Here is a 27,787-nt window from a genome sequence, read left to right as displayed (position 1 = left end):
AGGAACACACTTGATTATGCCCTGTAACTGGTCGTATATCATATCGACCTCTTCTTTTTTATGGTTGCTCGGTGGCATGTATGCCTGAATAATGACTAAGTTCGTTTGTTCTGCTTTTATCTCTACTAGTAGTATTCTATCCGTTACCTGCTCTATGTTGACTACGCTTCTTCCTACCTCTTCATTTAATACTATGGCAACCCCTCGTTGGCTCTCGTCCCCGCCGCTGTATATTATTCTATACTTATCACTCCAGTAATTCCCGCTATCTTTCCATCTCACCTCGCAAAGACCTAAAATATCTATATTTCCCCTTTCCATCTCTCGCTTAACATTCTCCAATTTCTCTGCCCTCATCATTGTCCTAACATTCCACGTTCCTTTTCTAACTAATTTGGTCTTCTTGGTCTACGTCTTCTGTCCTGCTGCTTCCGGTTTTTCCTTGCAAGAGTTTCGTGGGATGACGACCGCGGATGCCTTGCCTCCCCCGCTGCCGGGCACGACACACGGCCTATGGGGCCGAGCCCCGTAGTTGACAGGACTCAAAATCTCAGTAATGGCCATCATATTTGTCTTGGGAATGATAATTGAGGTGGTTTCCCGTTGCCTTCCTCAGTAGTGTTTTTAACGTGACATCATCACATAATGGCCGCCCCACTGGGGTCAGACGCCATTGCAGCCGCCTCACTGAGGAACCGACGCTGCGTGGACTACCTTTCGTCTGGCTCCTAACCCTCGACCGATCTGGCATGGGTGATCCTACCTGGAGCAATTATTATTACTCCCGCCAGCACAGCTTTAGGGGTCATCGGGAACGCACAAGCCCTTCCACCACGTCAAGGTTGTATTCCGGGGAGGGATATATGTATATATATATATATATATATATATATATATATATATATATATATATATATATATATAGGGCAACTATTTGGCCGTTATTACCTCCGATTGATTTATTGATTGATTATACACGTAATTGTAAGTGATTACCATTGTCGAGAACCACGGGGAGGACGGCGAGGGGATGAGGTGATGGGTACAGAAAAGCAGTCTTAGAAATCCCATCAATGGCAGCATCTCCACACGCCATTCCCTTCTCCCTTTTGGTCACCTCGTTTTTCTAGCACCTTCCCTCGCTCAAAACAACGCTAAAATAAAAAGCGATCACGCGAACACCTCGAACTTCCAAAATATTTTGCATCTTCTTAAGGTGGTGTCATTTTAGTGATATTTTTCGAGATAAACGTTGGCACGCCAAGGGTGAGACCTCGTGGGGGTGTATGCGACCACTTGGCTCCAATTCTTTGGCCAGGAGATGGCGCTCGGGAGCTGTTCCACCCACCAACAGAGAGGTAGACGAGGACACCGGAGGGAAGGATAGCGGGGGAAAGTAATCACACTATATCATGAAGGGCAGGAATAGTGCGTTTCATAGACAGAAGAAGGAAACGATCCTCACTAGCCAAATACACATTCAAAGATAGAATAAGGATCGGAATTAAATAATGTTTGTCTGACCGTGCTACGAGGGACAGCTTTTTGGGGTCATGGGTAGTGTGGTGCGTAATCACCCACTGCCACTCACCCTGGCGGTGGCTCACCGGGTACTAAATAAAACTTAATTTAAGCACTTTCGGGCTCCACGTAAACCTGTCACTGGAAATTATACTACAACTAGTGTAAATACTTATGATAAGAAATTCAGCTCTCCCTGTATCGGAGAGCTGGTTTTCTGAAATATTTTGAGTAAAGTAATTTGACTGTTTGAATGAATGTAAAACTCCAATAGCCGTAAAACAGTTTACCTTCTAAACAAAGTACAAATGAAATTAGTTGGCAGGGCCACAAGTAAGAAGGGGTAAAAAAGTGAAAAAGGAAAGGATAAGAAAGGTGACCTTTCTTATCCTTTCCTTTTTTACTTTTTACCCCTTCTTTACTTGTGGCCCTGCCAACTAATTTCATTTGTACTTTGTTTAGAAAGGTAAACTTTTTACGGCTATTGGAGTTTTACATTCATTCAATATTACTAGCCGTAAGAGCTAATTTCTATCATTAATTTGAAGTGAACAAACGTGTTTAGAATTAGAAGCTTTGTGTTGGCTGTGAATGTTGATTGTATACACTACGTAAGAAATAACTTGTCGCTTGGTAAACATGCGTCGCAATAAACAAATACATACAATTATAGCCAAAAGAAAAATAAATAGATTCACCAAAACGAAAACAACTTTATTCAGCATTAGTGAACGCCATAAATGTGCCATCCGTGTAAAATCGTTATCTTCCAAGGAATATTACTTTCCTTAGCAATATAAAGCCATAATAATGGCTACTCTACATCAACATTTAGTCTTAAAAATTTTCTTCATCCCTTCAAGCCATCGGAAATGCGTATTTACTCCCCGCCTCCTCGTCCAATATTGTCCACCTCAGCGCATCTTACATTGCTTTCCAATACACCCTCCAACTACTTTTGCCTGCCTTCGTCGATTATCACTAAATATCTCTCTTCACCACGGGCGTCCACAGCGTTGTTTGTCTTTCTTTCCATCCATTTTACTTCTTCATTCTTCCCCACACCCACATTTCAAAATTCTACATACATCCTTTCTCCTCATGGCCAAATTTAGGGACAAAACAATAATACTTCCTACAGAAATAGTAACCAACCAGTTCTTTAACTTTACTTAGGTCACTGCTCTCAATATTTTCACTGCAAATGGCTCATTACCTAGCTAAAACAATTACTCTTATAATTCACTGCACAATTACGTCAAAAGTACATTTGATGTGAGTAATGCCCACTCCTAACTCTAATTTTTGACATCTTACCATCGTTTACCAATGGAAAATGTATTTCAGAACAATAGCTCGAAAACCTCAGATTCGGTACCATTTAACTATCCTCCTTCTGGTTAGAATATTATGCCGCCCAAATATTTTTCAGCATTTAATGACCCCGATGGCGCTTCTCTTCCCTCTCCCTGCCGTTCACTTCATTCAATGAGGCGCGCTCCGCGTTTCGCGTCTCACGGTGTCCGCCCGTGATCTCCGGCGCGCGATGGAGGGTCGAAAAACAGCGCCGAGGCACGCGACGCGCGGTGCGGAGGACCTCACTCTTGGCGGCCTGCACTAGCTCACCTCGTCCGTGGATTCCTTCCTCGTTGGGTGGTCAGCTCCCGCGTCGCGTGCTCCCTCGCGGCAGTCGTCCGGGCTTCCGTCCGCCGCACGCGCGCGCCCCCCCGTCGCCCTCCGGCGCCCCCCGCACACCGCCCCCCACCGTTCCGCAGCCCCCGAGCGCCACCGCCCCCTCCTTCCCACGGTTTCGCCTGAGAGACGTGCGTTATGTGCGAGGGCGGAAGTCGGGTCTATAAATAAGCACCACTCTTCCAGCGCCCGTTCCCACATCCCCCGGGTCCGCCCCCCCCACCCACTCCCATCGGGGCCCCCACGCGCCTCTGCCCCACCTCCCCCCAGCGCCACCCTCCCGCTTTCGCCCCCGGGAGACACCCCCCGGAAATATCCCCACGACCGGTGTGACACAAATCGCTCCTCGTTGGGCAAGAGATGGAGGGAGAGGAAGAAAGATAGAGGGAGAGAGATGGAGAGAAAAGGAGAGAGATGGAGAGAGAGAAAGGGAGAGAGATGGAGAGAAAAGGAGGAGAGATGGAGAGAAAGAAAGGGAGAGAGATGGAGAGAGAGAAAGGGAGAGAGATGGAGAGAAAAGGAGGAGAGATGGAGAGAGAGAAAGGGAGAGAGATGGAGAGAGAGAAAAGGAGAGAGAGATGGAGAGCGAGAAAGGGAGAGATATGGAGAGAGAGAAAGGGAGAGAGATGGAGAGAGAGAAAGGGAGAGAGGTGGAGAGAGAGAAAGGGAGAGAGGTGGAGAGAGAGAGGAAGAGAGATGGAGGGAGAGAGATAAAGAGTGATGGAGAAAGTGGAGCAGAGATGGAGAAAGGAAGAGAGATGGAGAGAAAAGGAGAGAGTGGGCGAGAGATGGAGGGAGATGGAGAGAGAGGAAGAGAGAGGGGAGAGAGGTGAAGGAGAGATGGGGGGAGAGAGAGGGCAGAGAGAGGTGACGGGAGATGGGAGTGAGTGAGAGTGGGGTGAAAACGCCCTTAAGGCAGCCACACCATTTGATGCTTTAATTATGACGTTCACGTTAGCGTTGAAGAGACGAAACTCAACTTTCTGTTTTCAATTCGAATTCCACCCCTGCTACTTGCGTGTGGTTCGCCGTTTTTTCACTGTCCAAGGTTTTGCTTTTGTATCGACGGCCGAAGTTTAGGCCAGTTAGCCATAGCCATAGCCATTAGCCATAATTCAATTTTTTCCTTCCACATATTATTCTTAATTTTACAACGCATTGACAAAGAGGGGGATTACAATGTATGGGAAAATATTCCCCCTCGGTGGAAAATACTTCTCGTCTTCTTGGCCCGTTCCATCGATGTCCCGAGGACCTCTTCGTCTAAATTGGGTGACCTCCCAAAATCGAGGAAAGTGACAGAAGGGAGACGGAATCGGACGCTCGGATGGAAACCGCCAGACATTTGATTGCTCATCGAAGGAAGTCTCGACTTGATTTGAATCCGCACTCGGCGCGCGACGTCTCGGAGTGGGCCGGATTCAAATGCTTCGAAGGATTGAATTTCCGCGCGGGGAAAGAGTGCATCCGTAGAATAGTATTCGCCCTCCTCCCCCACCCTTCAAAGCCGCTCAAATGCAGTGTATGTGTATCGTCCATGTCTCCATACCAAGGCGCTTTGCCTTTCACTCTCATCTCTTTTGTTCGCCTGCGCTCCGATTGCAAACCTCACCCGACCCCTCCAACCGTGTGGGCGACGCACCGCGCCTACCTACGCATCATGGAGGAGGGGGGGAACCAATGACGGACGCGCTTTCGAAGTCATCGGACGTGACCTACGTTTCACTTCGACCTTTTGCGGCATTCACTCTGCGGGAGTGTCGGTCGATGAGTCATCGCGTCTCGCAACATAGGTTACGTCACTTTAACGAGATCCTCCTAGCCTTAAGCCTGCGTGGACTCCTAACCAAAGAAATACTCTTTGCATGAACCGTGGTTTATGGAACCGCTAACAACTTGTCGTGGGTCCAAAATAAATTTTGGGCTTGTGTGTCGTGGTACATTGATTGTATTAATTTTTTTCCCAGGACGAGGGATTCCATGATGCATTTCCGGGAGTTCGGTGGGTAGAGTGCTCGCCCCCTGGTCGGAGGTCTCTAGTTCAAACCCGAGTGACTATGGGCGTGGCGCCCAGAGTAACCCGGGCTACTGAAATTTCGGTGAAATCTGCTGCTTGTTCTTTTTATTTAATCTTTTAATTACTATTCGAGAACATTAACAAACCATTATAGTTTCATATGTAAAGGAATGGGGCTATTTACAATAGAATCTATGCAGATATATTCGAAAAAAATTGTAAGGTTACAATGAAAAGCTATGCCACCTAGATAGCTAAATTGATGTCGTTCTTAATGTCAGGGTCATTGCATTGCCCAATAGATAGAGATTCTTGCATTTCGGGCTCATGAAATTATAAAAAATGTGAAGACTAATATGTACACTGAAAGTATTGCGTAGATTTGATATTACTACAAAATAGGTGGAAAGTATGCACCGGCAGAAGTTTAATGGATAAATTATGTATGTCCCAAGTTGTGTGCAAAGGTAGACCCGCAATTAGATTGTGTGGTTAGGTAAATTCCTGAGGCCAATGATGAGAAACTTAGAGGGCTCCAGTAACGTTATTTCAGCCAGTCGGTGACCACCAATGGGGAGAGTATAGGGCTTGATAGCAAGGGGACAAGGCCGTGCCATTCGATGCCAAGTCTCTCTTTTCTTGGCTTTAGGAATTAGCCTTACTTCACATGCTCAGTCAATAGCTCACGTACCTTCTTTCGACAATTAGATAGCTTATTTTAAGAGCATATATTTCAAAATTTTCAAAATAAAAATAAAGTTCACTCGAAAAATAAATAATCTGAGGAAAATCAAGGCGTATTAATATTTAATGATAAAAGTGTGTGAGGGAATACATTTGAAATGTACAACTCCGAATTGATAGAATGAAAGTGCTAATAATAAAAGAGAGAGTGTATTTGAAAAAATAATTACTCTGCCAATATCTAAGATGAGAATGAATTTTCATAAAGAATTTCGTAGAGATTGTTCTTAAATAATTTACTTATATTATTGAACTTCAATTTTTGAAAAGGGAGTTCCACATTCTGGAATCTGTTACCTCAAACAACTCGCCCATGACTGCAATATTATATTGAGGAATGCGAAGGCCTATTTGGTGTCTCTTTTATGAATATCGGCATTTGGGATTAGTCGAGAGTAGAGGTATGTAGGTCAGAGGATTAATAGAATTGAGAACGGTGTCAGAATGTGAAGGTAACTGGGAAGCGGCTTGACTTCTTCCATTTGGAAAGAACGAGTAAACGTATCCTTAGGCTAACAGGTCCTTAATAAATAGATAAAGAACGTACTACGGCCGAGTGCATGGAGAGAAAGTAAAACCCAAAGCCGTACACTTAAGGGCACTTATAGGTGGAATATAGAAGGGGGTGGGAAAGTTATTGTTTGGCGGGAAGCCAGAGGCCAGTGACCCGTCACTCAAACAAATGAAAATTAAAATAAATAGTTCTACCAATTACTCCCTTGATCAGGTATTTGCACACCAAATTGACCTTCACAAGTCGCAACCACACACACACGCAGGGTTTACGGGGCGGGAAGCCCGACGCCAGTGACCCGTCACTCAAACAAATGTAAAATAAAATAAATAGTTCAAACAATTACTCCCTTGATCAGGTATTTGCACACCAAATTGACCTTCCCAAGTCGCAGCCACACACACACGCAGGGTTTACGGGGCGGGAAGCCCGACGCCAGTGACCCGTCACTCAAACAAATGAAAAAATAAAATAAAATTATATAACACTTACTCCCTCGCTCAGGTATTTGCAAACAAATTGACCTTCGCAAGTCACAAACACACACACACACAGGGTTTACGGGGTTGGAAACCCGGCGCCAGTGACCCGTCACTCAAACTCGGACGACACAAAAGTACAGTGCTGGAGGGGAAAGTGCCGAAAAACCTGACACCAGGTGTTTCGCCTGCTAAGCAGGCCTCTTCAGAGAAGAATGATTAGTCGGAGCCAAAATATGTAAGTAACAGTTAAGTAGGGGAGGGGGGGGCATGGTAACGGACGGGGAAGGTTATGGGGGGGGGAAGCACGGGTGGGTGGGCGAGGGGCCAACAGGAGAAGGTACAATTCTTGGGAAATTTGAAGGTCGAAGGGGGGGGGTGGTCGTTTGACCGTTGGGGAAGGGACGGTCATGATTCCGGAAGGGAGATTGAAAACAAGGATGACGATATTGGGCCTTTGTCACTGTTCATGAGTTTTTCTTTTGTTTTGTTAATGTACAGACTTTCGTAATGGTCGAGTAGGTGATTAGGCACATGTTTCAATAGCTGTAGGTCTTCAATGGTGATGTTGTGTGAATTTTCGTGTATGTGTTGGGCGACGGATGATTTGTTTAAATTTCCCAGTCTGTAACATGCAGCGTGTTCTTTAAAGCGTGTGCGAATATTTCTGCGAGTTTGCCCGATGTAAGAAAGGTCACAATGTGGGCAGGAGATTTTGTAAATTCCAGATTTGTCTAGGGTCTCAATAGGATCTTTTGGATTAACAAATAGGTGTTTCAGTTTAGTTTGACTAACAAATGTGGGTGTGTAATTGATTTTTTTGAAGATAGAAGGAAGACCTTTTGTTAGTTGTGGGTGGTGAGGTAGTTTGACAAATTTCTTGTCACCTGGTGTATACAGTGTGGTGTTATTTTGGAGATGTCTTTTGTTCCTGTGTTTTTTTAAGATGTTATCAATGAGCTTTTCTGAGTAGCCGTTCACCACAGCCGTGTGTTTTATGTGTTTTAATTCTGTTATGAAATCCGCTTTGGACAAAGGTACATTGAGGAGCCTATGTACTAGGGAGTGGTAGGCAGCGAATTTGTGTGTTTTGTGATCGAAAGAAGATTCGTGTAATAAATGAAAAAGAAACACTTTGTTCCAATCCACCAATTTATAATAAATGAAAAAGAAACACTTTGTTCCAATCCACCAATTTATTACAGGTACGACTAGTTTCGACGCTACGGCGTCATCCTCAGGTACCTTTTGTACCTGAGGATGACGCCGTAGCGTCGAAACTAGTCGTACCTGTAATAAATTGGTGGATTGGAACAAAGTGTTTCTTTTTCATTTATTATAAATTGGTGGATTGGAACAAAGTGTTTCTTTTTCATTTATTAAAATGAACTTCCACAAAGTTGAGGCTGAAACTATTGAACTAAGATTCGTGTATGTAATTGTTGGTGTGGGTTGGTTTCCTGTAGATGTTGAATGACAGGTGGTTGGAGGGGGCTCTGGATATCTTAAGATCAAGAAAGGGGAGGGACCGATCTGTTTCAGATTCGACTGTGAACTTGATTGAGGGGTATTGGCTGTTAAGTTGGTTTTGGAATGCTTCTAAAGAGCATGAGTTGGTATCAAAGACTGCGAATATATCACCTACATATCTAAACCAAACTTTTGGGAAGTAGGTAAATTTTCCTTGACATTGCTCTTCAAAGCGGGACATGAACAGGTTTGCTAGAAATGGAGAAAGGGAATTTCCCATCGTGGCGCCGAAGTCTTGTTGGTAAAAGGAATTGTTGAAGGAGAAATAGTTGTTACTCATAACAAGGTTGGTCAGGAGGATGTATTCTCTAATTTCTACCGGGGAAATGTTCTTAGACTGGAGCCACTCCGCCACAAATGTTATGGTATCCGGGATTGGAACACTTGGAAAGAGTGACTCTACATAAAAGGACACAAGAATCTCATGGTCCGTAAGAGTGATGTTTTTGATTTTTTCAATGAAATCGATGGAATTTCTGATATTGGATGAACTTTGAAACCCAATCTTGGAGAATTCACCCGTAAGCCACTTGGATATTTCGTAGGTGGGAGAATTGATGGCGGACACAATGGGGCGCATAGGGCAATCTGTTTTATGTATTTTTGGGAGTCCGTATAGGCGTGGGAGGTGTGGGTTCGAAACATTAAGTCTGAATTTAAGTTTTTTATCGATTAGGTGCTTGCAATTAGTTAATGCAGACTTATAGCTTAGGATCATTTTGTTGAGGGGGTTTTTTAAGATTTTGGTGTAGGGACCATTGTCAATAAGAGATTGCATTTTTTGAAGATAGGTGTCTTTGTCTAGAATAACACAGGAATTCCCTTTGTCAGATTTTAAGTAGAAGCAGTTTTTGTTACGAAGTGAGCGGATAAGAGGAAAGAGGTTTCTCGGAGGTTGTACACTCTTGTTGGGGACTTGCGTAAGGTTTTTCCTAATTTGGTTCCCACAGCAAGTCCGGATTTGATTCTTGGTTCCCATATCAAGGTATTTAATGGCAGATTCTTGGACTTGGGAAGGTCAATTTGGTGTGCAAATACCTGATCAAGGGAGTAATTGTTTGAACTATTTATTTTATTTTACATTTGTTTGAGTGACGGGTCACTGGCGTCGGGCTTCCCGCCCCATAAACCCTGCGTGTGTGTGTGGTTGCGACTTGTGAAGGTCAATTTGGTGTGCAAATACCTGATCAAGGGAGTAATTGGTAGAACTATTTATTTTAATTTTCATTTGTTTGAGTGACGGGTCACTGGCCTCTGGCTTCCCGCCAAACAATAACTTTCCCACCCCCTTCTATATTCCACCTATAAGTGCCCTTAAGTGTACGGCTTTGGGTTTTACTAACAGGTCCTTGCTTTGCTTGAGGGAGGTAGGCATGAAGTTCATTAATAAGCGGTAAGAAATAAGGCAATTGAGAACAGAACCTTGTGTTATGCCGATTGCTGGCAGAGCGTGCGTTATTATTGACCTCAAACAGCTGTTTGAGGTCAATAAAAATAACTGATCAATAAAATATGTAATCAATAAAAATAACTGATGCCTGTTATTGTACTCTAGGGGACATAGATTTTGCTCAATAGCTGCTCGCGACGCATGGAATCCAAATATTGGGGGAAATTAATAGGATTAATTTAGTTTCGCCATTTTCATCCATTTCTATCTGATATACAGGGCAAGTTGTAGAAGGGCTGATTACCAACGGTGGCCTTGGCGAATTAAAATTTTCCAAGAATTCCATTTTTAAAAAGTAAATTCGGTCAAAAAGTTCAAATATATGGACATAAGTATGCTGGATGCCCACAGGACGCCTGTAATCTGCCGGCACAAAGAATTTTGGAATAGCTGGAATTCAATTGGTAATTTGTAGTGACTTAATCATGGTCTCAGCGATAGCAGCTTGCTGATTGTTAGGACGCATCCATTACATTAAATGGTTAAAATAATGGGGAGACGTTATTAAATGCAAACAGCTAGGGGAACTGCATCATAGCCTTTCACATATAACTTAATTTCTGCATGCATATATATATATATATATATATATATATATATATATATATATATATATATATATATATATATATATAAGTATATATATATATATATATATATATATATATATATATATATATTTATATATATTTATAAATATATATATATATACATATACATATACAGGGTTGAACCCAAAAGTGGTAGGACTGATTTTTTTACAAGAATTTTATTGACGATATATTTACATCGACTTAATAATCTTCAAAGTATGCTCCTTGAGCTGCTACACACTTAGTATAACGTTGCTCCCATTCCCCGTACGCCCGCTGGAAATTTTCTTTGGAGATGCCGTTGATGACCCTTGTCGAAGCCTCTTGAACGGCCTTTATCTCATCTCGCATAGACCTAAAATACCTATATTTCCCCTTTCCATCTCTCGCTTAACCTTCTCCAATTTCTCTGTCCTCATCATTGCCCAAACATTCCACGCTCCTATTCTAACTAATTTGGTCTTGTTCTGCTGCGTCTTCTGTCCTGCTGCTGCTGGTTTTTCCTTGCAGGGGTTTCGTGGGATGACGACCGCGGAAGCCTTGCCTCCCCCGCTGCTGGGCACGACACATGGCCAATTTTGCCGAGCGCCAATTTCTGGCAACTAGGCAGAGAAGAGAGTGAGGCAGAATTGCAGGAGTACCGGTGATTATTCATTCAAATAGATAAGGGGGTAATGCATTCGCCTATGTAAAAGGAAGTGCACTATATATATATATAACGATTGTACGGAAAAACTCACACGAGCGGCACAATAATGGGCTGACACAATATAACACAAATAGAATAGAAGAGCAACATTTAAAAGGACACTCACACGGATAATTGTTCGAGCTTCCGGCCCTCTCAGAGGCCTTCTTCAAGAGAGACTGAAAATATGCTGTTGCTTTGGAGAGGGGAAAGAAGTATGGGCGGGGAGGGGAGGTGTGGAGGGAATGCTGGGAGGGAAATTAAAGATGGCGGTTAAGGGTGGGAATTTTGAAAGAACGGAAAGCTAGTATGTAGGCGGATTCACGAGTTCTCACCTCTATATTGGTGGCTGAATCAGGTAGGGATTCTAGGATGCTGAGAGCAAAACACTGGTCGAATGAAAGGTTGTGGGAATTGGCGTGTGAAGGGATAGGAAGAGAAGAGAGAGAGGCAGAATTGCAGGAGTGCCGGTGATTATTCATTCGGATGGATAAGGGGGTAATGCATTCGCCTATGTAAAAGGAAGTGCAATGTTTGCATGATAAAAGATAAGTGATATTTTTTGAGAGGCAATTAGCGTGGGAACGAGGTGAGGGGGCAATGAGGAGATGTAGGGAGAGGGGAGTAGGCATAATAAGAGGACAGGTTTTACATCGGGGGCGGTTGCAAGTTGGGGAAATATTGGGAAATTTGTCACGGGGGGGCGCCAAAGGGTTGGTGGATCTCAGAAGGTTTTTGAGATTGGTGGGTCGTCTGTATGCGATAGATGGGCATTGAGGTAGTAAGGATGAGGTCGCGTCATTGTCATGTAAAATTGGAAACAGTTCTTTAAGGAGGGTTTTCAGTCTGTGTGATCCGGGGAAATAGGTGGTGCAAAGGTTGAGTCCTGCGTCAGATGTGGGCTTGTTATTGTGTGGTGTGTGTGGTCGGGTGGAACGGTGGATTTTATTTTGTAGTAACTTTTCTGGGTAACCGCGTTTGAGGAGTGCAAGGTGTAGATTGTCAAGGTATTTGTTGAGAGTGGCTGTGGTGTTGCAAATTCGGTGTCCGCGGATAGAGAGAGAGTTAGGAATCGAGCGTTTCGTGTGTTGAGGATGACAGCTTGTGTGGTGTAGGTATTGCTGATGGTTAGTGGCTTTGATGTGTACTGAAGTGGTGAATTTGTTGTTTTGAAGTGAGATGTCTGTGTCAAGAAAGGTGATGGTGGAGTCTGAAATGGAAGAGGTGAATTTAACAGTGAAAGATGAATTTAAGGCGGATGAGAAATTGTTGAGAGAATCAGAGCCATGTGTCCAGAGAATAAAAATATCGTCTATGTAGCGGACCCAGAAAAGAGGTTGAAAGGGTTGCTGTGACAAGAAAGGCCCATGAAGAGATTGGCGTATGATGGTGCCATCCTCGTTCCCATCGCTGTGCCTTTTGTCTGTTGGTAAAAACAATTTTGGAAAGTGGATGCATTTTTAGTTAGGACGAAAGTGGCAAGATTGAGGAGAAATTCCGTCGAGGGGCGCTGGGGTAGGGGGCGTAGAGAAAGATAATGCCGGAGGGAGGATAAACCTTCTGCATGTGGAATAGAAGTGTAGAGTGAGGTAACGTCGATGGTGGCCATAAGTAGGTTGGGTGTGGAGGGAATAGAGACGGAATTTAGACGGTTGAGGAAGTGGTATGTGTCTTTCGTATATACATTATATATATATATATATATATATATATATATATATATATATATATATATATATATATATATATATATATATATATATATATATATATATATATATATATAACACTTTTTGAAAGACTCACGGACGTGAATAATAATGTATAACACTTAGCACTAGTGGACACAGACAAAAACACAGAAACACACAAAAAAAGAGACTCACTATATATATATATACTCACTGTATATATATATACATATATAATTATTATTATCAGGTAATCTACCGGTTAAGGTAGGTTTTTGGATGGACACAGCTCCTAAATAAATATTTTGTGACTCCTAGCAACACACAACATCCTACTCTACATCAGGTCCCTCCTCATGTCTGACTACCTTCTTCCTCTACCCCCTTCTAACTGGTTCGGTCTTCTTCCTCTGCGTCTTCTATCCAACTACCGCGGTCGCTTTTGATTTGCAAGGGTGTTATGAGATGACTGATTGGTATTTCTATATGCATACGCCTGAGGCATAGAGACTTATTCCTTTGGCTTAATTCTAAGGGTATTCTGTTCTGATTTCCCGCATCAGGCTTATTCATCGACGAATAACCTTCATTTTTTTAAAACTTGAACTAAGCCAATCAGAATTCTACCTGCAAAAGAATGAGTTCGGTTTGCTTTCAAAGCGTTCGACGGTCTGATTCGTGTCGGCCGAATTGGGGTAGAGGATATCGAAAAAAATAGGAATTGTATCCTATTATTGCAATAAGAGGAGAATTTACAGGCTTTTTGTATTCTTGTAGAAGAAATAGAATTGAAGCATACTTTGATTCGCCCAATTCAATTACAATTCACATTCCGGCGATAACTCTATTTTGCTCTTAGTTGAATCCAGTGAAATCCTTTTAAGGTGAGCGCGCGTTAACTCCCTTCCTCGTCCCCTCCCGGCCAGATTGGGTAACGTTCAATGAAAGACGAATGGGGCATCATCGGAAGAGTCGTTTTGGTGGCCTGCAAATGACACACTTTCAAGGCATTCGCCGCCATAGCGCAGAATACGTTGCCATTAGCCTCGCACTGCATCTCCCTCCGGCAAATCATCCTTTATTTATTGGATACAATTGAAACACGCAGTCAAAAGAAGAGTAATCTGAATAAGCCACATGACTCTTTAACTAATTAGATTGTTTGAGATTTGTAAAATATGGTAAACTAACATTTCCAACCTACCGAAACATATACTCGTATATAAATTATTATTATAAGGTAATCTACCGGTTAAGATAGGTTTTTGGATGGACGTCCCCCGTCCATTTTTCCTTCTTCCATACAATTTCAACCAAAAAACCGCTTTTTTCGCCTACCATAACAAGAACTTAATTTTTTTTGCTTGATGAAGTTTACACGGCTCTTCCACCGGGTCAGGGGTTCCATGTTGGCCGACGTCTCGATACCCCACTCGTGCATCGACCTCAGGGATGATGAATCATCCCTGTCATCAGGGATGATTCATCAGCACGCCCACTATGAGCACGCGTATGTATATATATACATATATATATACATATATAATGTATATACTCATTTATATAGGATCAGATATAAGGAAAAGGGATAGGAACACATATAAAGGACCAACACAGGAGAAGTGGGGAAGGCGGTATCAGGCAGATCACGAGTGTAAAAGTATTTTCCTAGACCGGGACTTGAACTCCGGATCCATCCACTTTCCGGGCGGAGGTTCTTAACCACTTGAGCTATCCAGGAAACGTAATATACACTGAGATCTGCGATGCTTTATGCAACCAAGTGTCCCGATTCTTTGGCCGAGAGATGGCGTTAGTGAGCTCTTTCACCCACCAAAGGAGAAATTGACAACCCACACAAGAAGAAAGGATAGTAGTATTGCATTTAGTTCCTAACCCTTTCCTTATATCTGTTTTTCATTAAATGAGTACTTGTTCGTCGTTTTGCAGGATTTCGTGTTTGAATATGTCTATATATATATATATATATATATATATATATATATATATATATATATATATATATATATATATATATATATATATATATATATATATATATATATAATAATTACTGTTAGGTAATGATGGACCGGAAACTCCTTTGGAACGCCCAAGCGCGACGTGTCCGAGGGAAGGCCTTCGCGGCGCTTAACCGGCTTCGGCCGATTATTCGTCCGGGGGTCCTGAGCTCGGAAACGAAGCGTCGACTGTACCGAGCGTGCGTGTTGCCTGTCATCACGTACGCAGCGCCGGTATGGTCAGGAGTGCCGAAGTCTACCCTCGCTCTCATCCAAGTGGTGCAGAACTCTGCGCTACGGTGCATCTTGGGATGCGGGCGCTACGCCCGCGTGGAAGAGATGCACCAGGACGGGAACATGGAACCTCTGAACGTCCTTCTTCCGGAGCTGTCTCGAAGATTCTTCGAGAGGGCTGCGGATTCAGACGTCGCCACCATCCGACGCCTCGGAGAGATCCAGGTTTCAACGTGGGACCGCTATAAGCGCCCCATTGCGAGCATGGATCGCCAAGATGCCCTCCCAGCGAAGAAGAGGCCCAGGCTTCAGTAGCAGGGATCGCCAGAACGCCGTGACAACGCAGAAGACGACGCCCTGCCTTAGAAGCCTAGGCGGCTGGAAAGGCAACACAGTGGAGCCCCGACCGGAGTAACGGGGGTCCGTCCACGAGAATAGGTTAGGTAATCTACCGGTTAAGATAGGTTTTTGGATGCAACTAGCTATTATATATATATATATATATATATATATATATATATATATATATATATATATATACATATGTATGCATTTATTTACACTACTTCCCATCAAAATATTCCTGCTGACTATAATACCACATTTCAAAAAGAAAAAATCGCTTTCCTCTGAGACAACGGCCCTAAGGAGAATCTATCCCCAAGGGATCTCTCCCTCCTTTCCCCTTCCCAACCACACACCCCTCACTCTAACATCCTTCACAAGATCACCAAACGCAACAACCTAGGCCGCCCTATAGTATCCTCTCGTAGCTCTCCGACATGCATACATACAATCTACCTTAACCGGTAGATTACCTAATAATATATGTATATATATATTATTATTAGTTAATATACCTGTTAAGGTATATTACTATATGTATATATATATATATATATATATATATATATATATATATATATATATATGAAACCTCCTCAATTATCATTCCCAAGATTAAAATGATGGACAATATTAGGATTAAGAGGCTTGGCACCTACGGGGCTCGGCCCAATCGGCCGTGTGTTGCGCCTGGCCTCGGGGGAGGCAAGGCTTCCGCGGTCGTCATCCCACGAAACCAGCAGCAGCAGGACAGAAGACGCAGAACAAGAAGAGGCAGAACAAGAAGACCAAATTAGTTAGAATAGGAACGTGGAATTTTAGGACAATGATGAGGACAAGGAAATTGGAAAATGTTAAGCGAGAGATGGAAAGGGGATATATATATGTTTGAGGTTTATGTCAGGTGAGATGGAAAGATAGCGGGGATTACTGGAGTGATAAGTATAGAATAATATACAGCGGCGGGGACGATAGCCAACGAGGGGTTGCCATAGTATTAAATGAAGAGGTAGGATGAAGCTTAGTCAACATAGAGAGGTAACGGATAGAATATTACTAGTAGAGATAAAAGCAGAACCAACGAACTTGGTTATTATTCAGGTATACATGCCACCGAGCAACCATAAAGAAGAAGAGGTCGATAGGATATACGACCAGTTAGAGGACATAATCGCGTTTGTTCCTGCAGGGAAACATTTGATTGTGATGGGGGATTGGAATGCGACGGTAGGCGAAGGAAGAGATGGTGACGAGGTCGGGGACTACGGCTTAGGCACGAGGAATCACCGCGGGGAGAAAGCAGTTGAGTTCTGCAGGAGACAGGGGTTAGTCATCACCAACACTTGGTTTAGACACCACAAAAGATGCAGGTATACATGGAAAATGCCAGGTGACTCAGAAAGCTATCAGCTAGATTATATCCTAGTTAGACACAGGTTTAGGAACAGTGTGATAAATTTGCAGAGCTTCCCGGGAGCAGATGCGGACTCTGACCACAATTTAGTTGTTATGAAATGTAGCGTCCGTTTCAAAAAGATAATGTAGGGGTGGCGGGTTAGAAAAAGGAATGTAGAATCACTAAATGGATTGACAAGAAAGGAGTACCAACAGGTGGTAGAGGAAATCATGGAGGATGGTAAAGAGCTAAGTACTATCGAAGAAAAATGGGGAAGTATCAAGAAAGGGTTGTCTATACCGCAAAAGATACTATTGGAACCGTTATGGCGATAAGGACCAGGAAACCATGGATCACGGATGAGATGATTACAAAGATTGAGGAGTGGAGAAAATGTAAGAATGTAAATACAGAGTTAGGCAAAATAGAGTACAAAGAATTAAACAATAAATTGAGGCAGGCAACAAATAAAGCAAAAGAAGCATGGTGGAAGACGCAGTACAAGGATATGAAGAGTCTGCAGAGGAAGGGTGAATTGGTGCGCTGTATAGCAATCTTTATCGGGAAGTAAGAGAGGGAGATCTATGCTATCAGTTGGAGATAAGGCGGGTAAGATAATAGTTGACACAGGAATGATCCATGAGAGATGGAAGGAATATATAGGTGAACTGTATAGTAAAGAACTTCGACCAACAAAGTTAGACATAGAAAAGGATAATGACGAAGAGGAAGATAGGTTAGGTCAAGGCATACTAGACAATGAGATAGAAAGAGCATTAGGGGAGATGAAACTAAATAAGGCCGTGGGGGTGGATAACATTCCCGCGGTACTTGTAAAATGCTTAGAAAAATGTGGGGGGAAGAGGCTATATGGGCTGATCCGTAGTATTTATGAGGAGGAAATCTGGCCGGAAGACTTTGTGAGATCAGTTTTAATTCCTATTCCGAAAAAGGTAAAGGCCAAGTCATGTGAAGAATAAATGACAATTAATTTGATATCCCATGCAGCCAAAGTTGTGCTCAGGATCATAAACAAAAGGATAGAGAGTAGGGCAAATGATTACTTAGGGGATGATCAGTTTGGGTTTAGGAAGGGGAAATGTGCGCGTGATGCCATGGCAGTAATAAGATTATTAATCGAGAGTAATATAGAACACAACTAGGAGATATTTGCCTGTTTCGTAGATTTCGAAAAAGCGTTTGACGGAGTGAATTGGGAAACACTAATGAGTATATTAAAGAATATAGGAATAGATTGGAGGGAAAGGAGGCTAATCCGCAACGTGTACATGTCTCAGAGTGCTCAGGTGCGAGTGGGGAACGGGGAGTCCGGTTGGGCAATGGAAGGAAGAGGTGTAAGGCAGGGTTGCCCATTGCATTCCACCGTTGCTGTTCAACCTGTATGCAGAGGAAATGATTAAAGAGGCATGGAAAGAACTGAACGTAGGATTGAAAGTGGGCGGGGAATTAGAAATATCTGTGAAAACGTAGTAGGGACGTAAGGTGAAGAATTCCGCTAGGCAAAGAGGCTTAAACAAGGTGGAGGGAGTTGATGACGGGGACGTTGAGTAACGATGTTAAGAAAAGACTCGTAAAACTTTGATATGGAGCGTAGCTATGTACGGCGCGGAAGCATGGTCATTGAGGCAGGAGGATAGACGTAGACTGGAAGCTTTTGAAATATGGGTTTGGAGAAGAATGGAGAAGGTGAAATGGACAGAGAAGAAAACAAATGAGGAAGTACTTGGTATGGTGGGTGAAGAGAGGGGTTTGCTGGGAGCAATCCTATGGAGGCAGGAAAAGTGGCTGAAGGGGGTATTTACCGGCAGTGGGATGTTGAAGACTGTGATTGAGGGGAGAATGTTAGGCAAACGAGGAAAGGGAAGGAACAGGATAGGGATGTTGGACGGGATGAAGGGAGGAAGAAAGTACTCAGAGCTGAAGAGGGACCTGATGTAAAGTATGATGTTGTGTTTTGCTAGGGGTCCTAAATTATTTAATTAGTAATTATGTCCATCTAAAAACCTACCTTTACCGGTAGATTACCTATTAATAATAATACTAATAATAATATATATGTATATATATATATATATGTATATATATATGTATATATATATATGTATATATATATATATGTATATATATATATGTATATATATATACTCAAATATACAGAAACATATATAAGGAAAAGGGATAGGAACACGTATAAAGGACGAACACAATAGAGGTGGGGAAGGCGGAATCGAACGGATCACAAGAGTAAAAATATCTCCTCAACCGGGACTCGAACACCGGATCTTTCCACTTGCCGGGCGGATGCTCTTAATCACTTGAGCTATCGAGGATATGTAATCTACCCTGAGATCCGTGGGTCTTATATATCGCCAAGCGCCCCGATTCTTTAGCCAAGAGATGGCGTCAGGGGGCTGTTTCACCCACCAAAGGAGAAATAGACAATACACAAGAGGAAAGGACAGTGGTTAGAATTCATACAACATCATACAGGAAAAGAACAGTGCGTTTCGTGGCACGCATAGCCAGAAGAAAGAGATGAGCCACATTGGCCAAATACACATTCAAACACGAAATCCCGCCAAACGGCGAATAAATACTCATATATACAGAAACATATATAAGGAAAAGGGATAGGAACACGTATAAAGGACGAACACAATAGAGGTGGGGAAGGCGGAATCGAACGGATCACAAGAGTAAAAATATTTCCTCAACCGGGACTCGAACACCGGATCTTTCCACTTGCCGGGCGGATGCTCTTAACCATTAACCTCTTCGCCGTTTGGCGGGATTTCGTGTTTGAATGTGTATTTGGCCAATGTGGCTCATCTCTTTCTTCTGGCTATGCGTGCCACGAAACGCACTGTTCCTTTCCTGTATGATGTTGTATGAATTCTAACCCACTGTCCTTTCCTTTCCTTGTGTATTGTCTATTTCTCCTTTGGTGGGTGAAACAGCCCCCTGACGCCATCTCTTGGCTGAAAGAATCGGGGCGCTTGGCGACATATTAGACCCACGGATCTCAGGGTAAATTGACTATCCTCGATAGCTGCCTTGACAGCAGGACGTGCCTGTGTTCACCGAGTGTCTAAAATCGCCGGCGTCCGAGGCTTCGGTCGCCGGGGTTAGGAGAGCGGCACTGCCGGACTCTCTCGGAAATCGAGGTTCCGATCGTGTTTTGTTTCGAGCGGCGGTTGACCGCCTAGTTCATCAAGAAGCGCGCAGTTTGACTCTCGACTTCTTCCGCCGGGAAGGCCGTACTTTTGTTTTGTTTAGTGGATCAAGACTGACCTTGACTCCTGGTGTAGAGCTTAGGCTCCTTTTGTTTGCTACCGCCGGGTGCGTGTGGCGGGGAGGGAGCGTTCGTGAGTGTTTTATTTCCCTTTAAAGTGCTCGTTTTTTTTGTTGCGCTTTCCTTCTTCATGCTAGTGTGCTGAATTTGATTTCTTCAAATGGCTGTGCGCCGTTTAAACACGCTCGCCTTGCAAGTTGACGAGAAGGCGAAGCCCCCTACCCCGTTGGAGGTCCACCTCTTCACGTTAGAGTCGCTGGGCCTCACACCCGAAGAGATAGTGGCGATCCAATTTGGATACAATCGCCATTTGATATTCCTGAAGTTGGCAACCGAAGCTACAATGACTAGGATTTTAGACAATACTCCGCGGAAACTACCGTTTCCGTCTTTAAGTGACCAGAGGACGACAATAACAATTGACGAGACTTCCGGCAGCCCGTGTAATGTCAGGGTTCTTTGTCTCCCCGTGGAGACCCCATTGGAAGACATAACAGGCGAGCTCCAACGCTTTGGTAAAATACATCGCTCGTGGGAAAACAGGTGGGAGGGAGAAAATATGGCGCGGGTGCTTACTGGCACCAGGGTTGTGCGGATGACGGTCGAGAGAAATATCCCCTCGTACCTCCACATCGGCGGCAACCGGGCCATCATCATCTATGAGGGTCAGCGCCGCACTTGCGCCCGCTGTAATCAAGAAGGCCACGAGCGCAAGACCTGCCCTCGGAACCAGGGAGGTAAGAGCTATGTGGAGGCAATGACGATGCCCTCCAACCCTAACGCCGCAATGGAGATGGACGAGCCCGAAGTGGCTGTGGAGGAGAGAGCGCGGTCGCTTCTACTCATCGAGGGTGCGGTCCCGGCTGCTCCCGTTGGTCCCCCGCATCTCCCTTCAATTGGAGGGAAATGTCAGCGGGAGCGAAAATCGTCAACGGAGGAAAGGGAACCGAAAAAGAAGAGGACAGACAAACCCAAGCTCCTGGTCTCGAATACCGTTCTACAAATGGTTCACATACCTACCACCTCGCCTAATATCACACGACCTCCAGCCCCCGTCTCCGTGAGCTCGTCAAATGAGGAGGGATGGTCTTTCGCCCCCCCTCCCCCCGCTCACGCCATCGACGCCCTCGCTACGCAATCCTTGCATCACGGGTTTCAAACACCCCAAGAACCTCTGGTGACAGGTGAGGAGGATGCATCTGATTGCGATGTTTTCCAGTCCCCAACAGCTCATCCCTCGACCCCTTTATCATTGACTGTAAAGGAAGCGTCACCGACCCCGGAAGTCGACCCGCATACAAGTTTCCCAAAGTCAAAAATCCCACATACCCCATCTTCTTTCCCCATTAAGGACAGTCAATGTGTCGACGATTTTCCCAGCGCTTCTCAAGATACGGACCACAAGCAACTATCTCCCCTGATTTTTCCCGACCACAACCCTTCCGCAGATGAGCCCCAGTCCGCCACTCCGACCCTCCCCGAGGGTGCGTCCTGCCCCTTGGCGGCCCCCAGCGGTGCTCCTTCGAAGAAGGCCCCCTGTGGAACGCTGCCGAGTTACCCGGTCTTCGTGGAGACCACGGCTGGCTCTTCCTCTTCGGACGAGGCCGGGGGGGAGGGATGTGGCGAAATGCCGCGTCCTCGCTCGTCGACCCGTTGGACGAGGCGTCCCGGGAAACGGCGAAGCACTCGTCGCCCGGGGTCGAGTCGCGACCGGAGCGACGCTAGCCACGATCAGAACTCTGGGAAGTGATGTCCGGTAGCCACCCGGTGCCGGACACACTTCGTCCATCGTTGGAGAGTTTTTTTTTTTTTTTTTTTTGCTGAATGACTGATTGAATCGATAATTTCAACCCTGCCATTGATAATTTCTTACAATACATAATTTTCCATTGCTAGCTAAAATCTCCGTCCTAATATCTGTGGACCTTGTCTTCCTTTCTTTTTTTTTTCTTTCTAAATGTTAATGGTCAAATTCACGAGTATGCGTCTGTATGCATATGCTTATGTATGTGCGTGTGGATATGCATGTGTGCGTATGTATGTACAAGTGGATATGTATGTGGTATATGTATCATATATGTATCCATGTATACACTTATACTAAAGAAAAACATGATGTACCATAATCTGTGACCTGATATTATGCATAATGCTAACAAACTCTGTAATATTCTGAACCGAATAAAATAATTTATATCATAGCTCAAGAGGTTAAGAGCATCCGCCCGGCAAGTGGAAAGATCCGGTGTTCGAGTCCCGGTTGAGGAGATATTTTTACTCTTGTGATCCGTTCGATTCCGCCTTCCCCACCTCTATTGTGTTCGTCCTTTATACGTGTTCCTATCCCTTTTCCTTATAAATGTTTCTGTATATATGAGTATTTATTCGCCGTTTGGCGGGATTTCGTGTTTGAATGTATATATATATATATATATATACATATATATATATAATTATATATATATATATATATATATATATATATATATATATATATATATATATATATATATATATATATATATATATATATATATAGGGTTCGTCTGGAAAATAAGTGTACTAATTTTTTCCCGCCGCTCCAGGCGCGCCCAGCACCGCTCTGACGGGCTGCGATTGGAGGGGGGTATGTTGGCAAGCGACGCTGAAAAAGGCAGTCGGCTCTGAGCTGTGGTGTAGTGAGGAGCTCTGTTAACGCGAACCTCCACGCTCGACCCACGTCACGGAACGCGATGCCGAAGTTTTTGGAGCAGCGTTATTCCATCAAATTTGCGGTAAAGCTTGGGAAATCGTCTACCGAAACTGTCGGTATGATTAACCAGGCTTACGGGGAGTCAGCCATGTCCAGAAACATGATCTTTCGGTGGCACAAGATGTTCGTGGAGGGCAGAGAAGAGGTCGACGACGAACCACGGCATGGACGCCCATCAACGACACTCACCGACGAAAATGTGCGAAAAGTTCGCGATGTACTGAACTCTGATCGTCGTCTTAGTGTTCGGATGATAGCAGAGCAGTTTAATGTGCCAAAAACAAAAGTGAAAACGAGTCGCCCGCGTCCGGCCAGCGATCAAAACATCTGGCGGCTGCATCACGACAATGCGCCGTCTCACACCGCGCTTGTCGTGTCGGACTTCTTGGCCAAGCACGGCGTGGCAACGCTGCCGCACCCGCCCTACAGCCCGGACTTGGCACCACCGGACTTCTTTCTGTTCCCGAAGATAAAGAGGAGTTTGAAAGGAACGCGATACGGGACTTTGGACGCCGTCAAAGAGGCCGTGACGACGTGTCTTCGAGAGGTTCCCGATGATGCCTCCGCGGGAGCGTTTCAGGAATGGGAATGCCGCTGGAACAAGTGTATCGACTCACAAGGGTCCTCCTATTTTGAGGAATATTAGCTTAAGATATGTAAAAGTGTAATAAATTTTTTTTCCTGAGCTCAGTACACTTATTTTCCGGACGACCCTGTATATATATATATATATATATATATATATATATATATATATATATATATATATATATATATATATATATGTATGTTCTCACCTCTATGAAATTAAATATATACATTCAATATATATATGTAAATACATTGACATTCATAGAAATTTATATTAATTTTCCTGAGTACCTTGCGAGCCACCTCCAAGGTTCTGTATGTATTTGTGTCTCTGTGCAGAAGAAGGAGCTTCCCAGGGTAGTGAAGGTAGGAGGGAGACTGTTTATAATGGGGTTGAGGGTTAAGAAGGGAGGGGGGAAAGGGTGTTGGCGGGAAGTAAGGATGGCCATTGGCTATTTGTGTGCTTTTTTAAGCCCGGGAAATGGAAAAGCCCTTTCCCACCAAAGTCGTGCCAACTCCCGGGTGCCAACTCTCGATTCAGGATGCTGTTGCCGGGAGGACCTCCATTGCGGTTATTGCAAAGCAGATATCGACGGTCAGACGTGATAAGCAGTACCTTTTAAATAGGCCGAAATACGAACGTTGGAGATGCGGAAGAGTTTCGGTGATTTATGCGTCGGATGGAGCATTACCCTTTGTCGGAAGAGGGGCAGCTGTAACTGGACAGTCGGCGTGCGGTATTTTGCGTCGCACAAGCTGCCGGTGAGATGAGTCCGAAAGAAGAAGCCTTTAAGCGGGAACGAGGGCAGCATTAAAGATATGATTAAAGTGTTTACTCTGAGAAGGATTCATGGAGGAAGGGGCTGTACGGGGAGGCGGAATGTGGGAGTCTTATGAATTTGCCGCGTGTATACATGGCTTATGGTTACACGCCAATTTACACAGTAATACATTGGCACAAGTATTTATGTTTATTATTAAATAAATATGTGCATGTATTTATATTTATGAATGTTTAGCTAGTAGAACACTCTCCTCGCGCCAAACTTGTCCTGAATGGGTATAATGCGCAGATTTTGAAGGCCTCTGTAGCACAAAGAGGGATGTACATTTTTTAATTTTGCGATGGATTTGTGCTATATGGTCAATGCAGGAGAGGGCGCCTTTAGCAATGAGTTTAACCTTTTGCCACCAGGGATATTTGCCGAGTGAAGATTGAGTTTGCTGTCGGTGGTGTTCTCGTTGCGTTGAGGGAATTCGGTTGGTTGCATTTTGTGAGGAGTGATTCAGGGAACGCTATATTTGCGGTATGAGGTTCTAATGCGTTTGAATATTCATCGAATGCTCCTTTTTCATCAAAACGCGGTTGTCACGTAAAAAAATAGTTAGTAGGAATTCGATAGTTTCTTATTTAGACCCTTCCTTCTCAAGGAAGTATGACAACGTGGTGGCACCAGTTCTCCAGAAATGCAAAACTAAGAGTGTTTAAAAGTTACCTATTCTTCGCACCATCACCAACTTTCGTACCCCGGACACCAATTTCAGTCAGACATATCCATGCGTATGCATATGTACGAGTGCACATGCATACGCCTATTCCTATTCACCTTTCTTATCCCTTTCCTCCTTACCTTTTACCCCACCCTTGACTTGTGGCGTCAGCCAACTAAACCTCATTTGTACTTTGTTTAGAAAGGTGAAATGTTTGCGGCTATTGGAGTTTTTCATTCATTCAACACTCCTTGCCGTTAGAGCTCAATTCTATCTCTCACTTCTCTTGTGGGCGGTTGATTTTCGTGAGCAAAACATTTGGAGGACTACACGACGGGTCCATTGAATGAAGATGATGACCACGTTAAAGTAGGGAAAGTGATTACAACTGACTGTCACAATTACATTTTCTATGTTTAAGAAGTTGCGCCGTACTCAACATAAGGGAAGAGATGATGTTTAGAGAGGAAGGGTAGACATAGCCAACACGAATGAATCAAACCGAAAATAACACTACAAGTGGTCCGTGGAACAGAATCACATTCACTTGCTAAAGTATTAATGCAACAGGAGAGATAGTTGTGAACAAGAACGTTGCCTTATGGAAAGAATTGAAATGGGGATTAAGTTTCATGAAATTATTTGAACTGTGGCCGCTTCTTCTGCCTGAATCTGAAATGAATTAGAGAGAAGGGTGGACGTTTATACGTATGCACCTTCCCAAAATTCGCTGGCGTTTGTCTACTGCTAATTCTTGATTGGGTGTAAAAAGACTTTGGACTCCACGCCTGAGCGGATACATGCTCCAAACAAAGGATCAGCCGTTTATTTCTCACGTTTTTCATATCATTTTGTGCGATCATGACTATACCGGAGGATAGAACGATGCAGAACATGTAATTTGTTCCGAGTGATCTTACTAATATGTGGATACAAATCTGAAAATTAATTTGCATGTTTGTTTTTGCTGCGCACATCAGGCCAAGACAGACCGAACCAAAGGCTTTTAATGGTTTCCGTGAATAGTTTAAATATTCCGAAAGTAGCACAGGCTATGACCGATTGGTATATACATTTTTGGAAATGTCGAAAAAAAATCGATTGCTTGAAAAACATTTTTTACACAAAGATGGGAACACATGTTTAAATTAAGAATTAAGATTTCAATCGATTCCCTTCAATGAGGTGCGACAATGAAAGTATAGTATTCTGTCTCTAGCTGTTGTATAATTTACAGGTGTACATTATGATGTGTGCCTGCAGTTAGGGAGACGCCTCGCTCACTGTAAACAGCCGCTGAAAAATTTGATATTCCCGCACTATTTATTTTAAAGTTAACTCTAACGATGGGCGTCGGTATGCATAGAGAACACGCGGGGATTCGCGTAGGCATCAGTTAGGCTATGTTATGGTTAGACGCTTATTTGGGAAAAGCGTGATTGATTGGCTCAGTTACTCGGAAGCGGATATGGACTCGGGTCCGTAATTTTATGATTAGTACAGAGTCCGATTGAAAAAAAGTAATGGGTTAAGACGGTTTTGAAAATGAAATGTGGAATGATTAACCGGAATGGCATTAAGAGGAATATCAGAAAGATTTAGAGAAAATCATAGGTGAGAAAAGTGAGCTGGGCACTATAAAATAAAAATGGAAACGTATAAGAAAGTGTTATCGACAGATACAAACGAAAACATAGAGAAAGAATAAGGAAACCTTGAGTTGAGAAAGGACGAGAGGATTAGAAAGAAAGATGAGAGAAGGAAATGGAAGAATGCAAGCACAGAATAAGGTAAAAGGATGAACAAAAAGTTAAATGATAAATTGAGACGAACAACAAATGGAGCATCGTGGCAAGGGGTGGCATGGGTGCAGGAGATGAAACATAGAAGAACTAACTGGAAAGACGGAGGGAGAATCAGTCGGAAGTTGAAAAAATCATGAGATAAAAAACGGAGTTGTGTAGAACCGAGGAAAAATAAGAAAATTTAAAAAGAGGATTTTGGAAGCTGGAAAAGAAACTATAGAAACCGTTAATCGTAAATGAGCAAGGCAACCATATATCACGGAGAAGATATTTGAGAAAGGAAGTGGGAAAATGTGAACACAGGATAAAGTAGAATGAAGTACATAGATTTAAATAATAAATTGAGACGGGCAACATATAAAGCAAAAGAAGCGTGGTGGAGACGCAGTGTGAGGATATGGAAATTTTGCAGAGGAGGGCGAAATCGGTGCGCTGTACAGCAAGGCAACAAATAAAGCAAAATAAGCGTGGTGGGAGACGCAGAGTGAGGATATGGAAATTTTGTAGAGGAGGGCGAAATCGGTGCGCTGTAGAGCAAGGTTAAATCACTATCGGGAATTAAGACGGGAAGATCTGGGCTAACAGTCAGAGATAAGGCGGGTAAGATAATAGTTGACACAGGAAAGATCCAAGAGAGATGAAAGGATTACATAGAAGAATGAATGGTAAAGAACTTAGATCAACAAGGTTAGGTATAGAAAGAGAACATGCCGTGGAAAAAGGTAGCTTATGTCCAGGGATACTCGACCATGAGATAGAAAGGACATTAAGGGAAATAAAATACAATAGGAAAGTAGTCAAAAATTCCAAATACAATGGTGCGAGGCCGAGTTTTCTTAGACTAATTCCTGGCATTTATGAAAGTGGAATTTGGCCGGAAGTCTTTACAGGTCAGAGTTAGTTCGTATTCCAAAATAGGA

General features: G+C 43.5%; 1 protein-coding gene across 3 annotated transcripts in view; it reads right to left on the bottom strand.

The window, feature by feature from the left end:
* LOC139696920 (SET and MYND domain-containing protein 4-like) overlaps positions 1–27,787 on the bottom strand; it is a 99,804-nt gene that overhangs the window by 52,477 nt on the left and 19,540 nt on the right. The window contains exon 1 of one of the 3 annotated variants that reach the window (XM_071595806.1): positions 3,148–3,229. The exons of the other annotated variants lie outside the window; for them this stretch is intronic. The gene's annotated coding sequence lies outside the window, so the exon portion shown is untranslated. Of the gene's footprint in view, positions 1–3,147; positions 3,230–27,787 lie in introns of those variants that run through there. 3 annotated transcript variants of the gene reach the window in all.

This window comes from Hetaerina americana, unplaced genomic scaffold, assembly GCF_022747635.1.
Source record: "Hetaerina americana unplaced genomic scaffold, ioHetAmer1.1.p SCAF_7, whole genome shotgun sequence".
Classification (NCBI taxonomy): Eukaryota; Metazoa; Arthropoda; class Insecta; order Odonata; family Calopterygidae; genus Hetaerina; species Hetaerina americana.
The sequence above is the reverse complement of the archived record's forward strand: the minus strand, read 5'-3'. Positions and strand labels throughout refer to the sequence as shown.